At 35.2% G+C, this 4,757-nt stretch overlaps 1 pseudogene; it reads right to left on the reverse strand.

Annotated features, from left to right (window-relative positions):
* Window positions 1-326: 326 nt before the first annotated feature.
* LOC113299427 lies at window positions 327-3,124 on the reverse strand (annotated as a pseudogene).
* Between the last annotated feature and the right edge of the window lie 1,633 nt (window positions 3,125-4,757).

Consider the following 4,757-nt stretch of genomic DNA (forward strand, 5'->3'; position numbering starts at 1 on the left):
TTTTCGTTAACTTGTAACAGTATAAGACATTTAACACTATAAGACATTTCCAGTCATGGGTGAGGTAACTCCACTTTGACCATTTTCCTGAAACGAATCATCCTTGTTTATTGGCAAAGTAAGATTTAGATAAGACAGGTTATAGTTGGGCGGAACTTTCTATTCACACCTAGATACCCACCAATTCTTCTAGATACCAGTAATACGCAGTAATACACTCAGACGTAAAACGGTTATACCCTTAAATAGTCGATTCATTCAATCCAACCCAAAGCTATCACTAAGGCAGCACCAGTTTACCTAGTTTTTCAGAAACTTGAAAACAGGAATATATCAAAGAGAGAAGCCCAAGCATTTTACTATCATCTATTACATGACGAATTAGTTTGTACAACACATTATTATTATTACATATAACATTCTGTTACAGAGAAACTACACGAGTAATCCTTTCAATGGACGCATATAGCAAGCTAAACACATGTACCTCAGCGCAAGATACCCTTCTCCTGGTAGCTTTTCACGGAGGCTTTCTTCTAGTGTCATGTATTTCCATCCCAACTTCTCCAGTTTTTCACAACACAGGGTGGGTTGGTCTTCTCCTTCCTTGACTCTGTGAAAGATATATTGAGAAAATACCAAATAAAATTAGGAAAACTAGAAACAGACTTGGTTTCTGAACAGTAGACAAGTATCTCACAAGAGAAACCAAAAGTATTACTCGAGAGATCACAATACGAATAAAGTGCACAAAAAAAAAAAAAAAAAAAAGAATGGTTGCTGAAACTACAAAAATTATTGGAAAATCAACGCGTTGTTTATATTATGCAGTAGAGAAAATATTAGAAGATAAACAAAAACACCAGTGTATTTATATATCTGACTTACTTCTTGGGATAATTATAGTTGGGATACATAGTCTTGAGCTGATCGATCAACTCCTCCATTCTAGCCCTATATGCAGAACATATATATCTCCCTTCTGCTTCAGGCTTCTCATATGCCAGCAATATTGCATCAGCCACATTACGCACATCTACTGCCCCTCGTTGATTATTTGCCATTTCTTCAATTCCTTCTGGTTGGATCAAGTCGAGAAAAGATACGTACGTTAAGAAATTAAAACTAGCACTACAATGACATGAAGCTCCACCACTAGAAGCTAAATTCCATGAAGGGATTCGGTTGTAAACTCAAATATTCTGAGTGATGGAGGTTTCCAAATCTGCATTTACCGCAGAGCAGATGCCTAGACTCAAATGTGAAAATTTGCATACATGGCCTACATGCCCCTCCTCGCTTTTCTCTATTATTTTTCTCATTCTAAACTCCCCAAGGAATGAAAAGATTTATGTGCAAAGATACCTTTCAAAAGCTTGATGAGAAATAAGCTGCTAGCATTCATTGAAGACTGCAACATTGGCCCAATAATAATTGATGGACAAACTGTAACCATATCGAGACCATTCTTCTTTACATATTCCCAAGCCTTGCTTTCAGCTTCTGTTTTGGAGATGCAATAAAAGTGCTAGCACCGATGGTAAAGAAAGGAGATTAGTTCTCAAGTCTATATAGTGTACCCGATGCATAAGGAGAGAAGTTAAAATCCTTAATTACGTTAACCTCGTTCTGGTAACAAACCAAACGAGTGCAATATTATGAACAAGCAAATCAAAACTTGCACGATTTCCTTTCATAATTCAACTTCACTCAGCCAAAACTTTAAACTCTTTAAAGTAAAAAATTGATGCCTGTAGAGTGATAGGATCCATGCTGTCTCTTATTAGATAGTTACCTCATTTCTTTTACAAAATTCCTTGTCGGACCAACATGACTCATCGATGGGTTGACCCTTTGGCCAGTTTGGAATCATCATAACAGCGGCAACAGATGATACAACCACCACCCTCTTAACTTTTGCCTCAGTACATGCTTTTAGTACATTACATGTACCCGTCAAAGCTGGCTCAATCAATTCCACCTGCAATTTTTAACACACCATCTTTCCAAATAAAACATGCTTATTTTTGTAAGACAAATTGAAGACACCATTAGTAAACGAAATTCTTACCTCAGGATTGGGCACAGAACCCGAAGGAACAGGACTTGCAACATGGAAAACTCCAGTGCATCCTGCAATAGCAGCACAGAGACTCTTGTAGTCCAGTAAGTCAGCCTTGAAGAGCTGCAAGTTCTCTGCAGCGTTCTCTAAATTCCTCAAATGAGCATACTTTTCATCACCTGATAGACAGTTTTTTAGTCGAATTTAGAGAAGGAAAAAAAAAAAAGTACATTTGCATAAATTCCCAACTCCAAAGACCTCTTTTATCATGTGCTGGATGAAACTCCAGCTCTGCTCTTTATAACTTACAAGCAATTATTTGCATTACAATTATGGGGAAATTCCCACAGCAGTGGCACTTACAAAAAAAATAAAAAATGCATCACTTCATTTTGTGGAGCTTGTCAATAAAGTAGCGAAAGGGCTGTAATAATTCACTTTCTAAAAAATTCACTCTCTTAAGGTAATTCGACGCAAACTTCAATCCAAATCTAACAAAAGATTGCAGTCACTTTATTCATTTTTTTACATAAGCTACAATCAAAACTGCATCTCCACAGTTCAGTTTAAAATTGGTAAAATGTTCGACTGAGAAATTCATTTCCGACCACCAATCATGAAACAAAGTCAGTATATAATAAGTTAAGAGATCCCAAAATCAATTGAATTAAGAAGTGAATCAAACATACTACCAGATCCACCGATTGTTAAATGAAAAACCCTAACAATTATATTATATACAAATTAATAATCTAATAAAATCGTCAACCTCAATGAAAGAAAGTAACATGTTCAAAAGAACAAGTAAATAAAACAAGATAGAGGAGATCATCAACTTTTAATAAATTATTAAGAGAGAGAGATGTTTACTTGGGTCTCGAACAGTTCCATGGACTATGTAGCCCTTAGAAAGGAGAAGTTTGACAACCCAAGAAGCGAGAAACCCTCCAGCACCAGTTACACAAACTCTTTGTTTCTCCATCTCATCTAGTGTAACTCGCAGACACTCGCTGGTAAATGGAAAAGCAATGCCAATAGGGAAGTCTTGAATGACTAGATCTATAATAGACAGAAAGTGTTATACGGCACCCTTTTCATCTGCCGCAATTATCAAGGAGAACCAACACGTAAATTGTGTTTTTGACACCTACTTGGTTACCGACAGTCGACACGCTTTTTTTATTTTGAGACATTCTAGCACTCTTGTTTGGAGAAATTCTAGACGCATCAAGGATAATCCGAGAATAATCTGGCGAAGAAATCGAATGGTGGTCTAGCAACAACGTCAGCATTGGGATGGTAAAGATAAATTCTTTTATTTCTTACAGTTTTTTTTTTTTTTTTTTGGGAACTTCACTTTTAAGACGGAACATTTTAATTTATGTTATTTTTATTTTTCATTTTAGGAAGAACAACTTCCTGGACAGTCATTTTTTTTTCCAATAATTTTATTTATGACCAGTTGATTTATCATATGAGGAGCTTATAGTTGGTATGACATGCATGCTAGATAGGTTTTTTCTCAGTATTGACATGAGTATGTTCTACAATGAAGTTGTTTAAATTGCATTAGCTGGAATAATTTTTTTCAATCATAAACCAATTGTTTTGGTTACAAAGCCTAGTGTAGAGAGTAAACCTTGCTTTAAATTTGAAAACTATTGGTTGTAACACAAGAACTTAATGAAATTGGTTGATGAATCGTAAGGAATTATGGAGTATCATGCACAGGTTAGTTTTATTTTCTTCGAGAAATTGCAGAACTTGAAATGTTTCTTGAACAAATAGAGTAGAGAGGAATTTGGTGGTGTGAAAAAGAAGAATAAAGTGTTAGTTTAGAAGATTGTGCAGTTGGACGGGGAGGAGGAGGAGGGAGGTAAGTTCCCTGATTGTGAGTTTGAAGAAATAATGATTGTTATCTTAAGTCTTGGAATGTTGAGGTGATGTAAGCGAGGGAGTGGCATACAGGTGATAAACAAAATGAACTTAGTTAGGGAGATCCAAATACTTTTTACTTCCATATAATAACAAGTATTAGAAGGTTGAGGAAAACTATTGCTAGACTTGATATTGATGGAGAGATTATCTTGATCAAGATAAAATAAAGTTATAAATGAGGGATTTCTATGCTAATATGTTTTCTGAGAATAACGATGTGATTTTCTCCTTGAATAATCTGTAATTTATTGTGGTTGATGAGGAAGAGAACATGTGGATGGGAAGAATGTTAGAGCATAGCTCGGTTGAACCCACCAAGCGTTGGTATGTCAAGTTTGGTTGTCATATTTTAGTGAATCAAAACTCATTTTAAGAGTCGCTTGATTATGTACTACAGTCAATTTCGTATAGGTTCGCTTGAAAGTATTAGGATATGAGACATTACAAGTATTGCGAAGACTTGAAGAAGTGAAGAAGTAAGTGATGTAGTTTTTAAGTGGTAGTAAAGTTCGTTCAACTCAGATTATGTAGACTCGATTTTAGACTCAAATTAAAATAGAAAACTTAAAAAGAAATTGTATTCAAGTTTATAAAAAGCACTGAGACTTTGGATTCCACCAATCTCCAATTTTTATGTGATTTGATCTAGTCAATATTTATGCAACTCTTTACGTTTAAAGTGATTCTAATATTTTCGCCTAGACAAGTAGATTCTCAAAACAATAGTTGTAAATCGAAAGCATGGACCATCAAAAGA

Source organism: Papaver somniferum, chromosome 1 (assembly GCF_003573695.1).
Source record: "Papaver somniferum cultivar HN1 chromosome 1, ASM357369v1, whole genome shotgun sequence".
NCBI classification, from domain to species: Eukaryota; Viridiplantae; Streptophyta; class Magnoliopsida; order Ranunculales; family Papaveraceae; genus Papaver; species Papaver somniferum.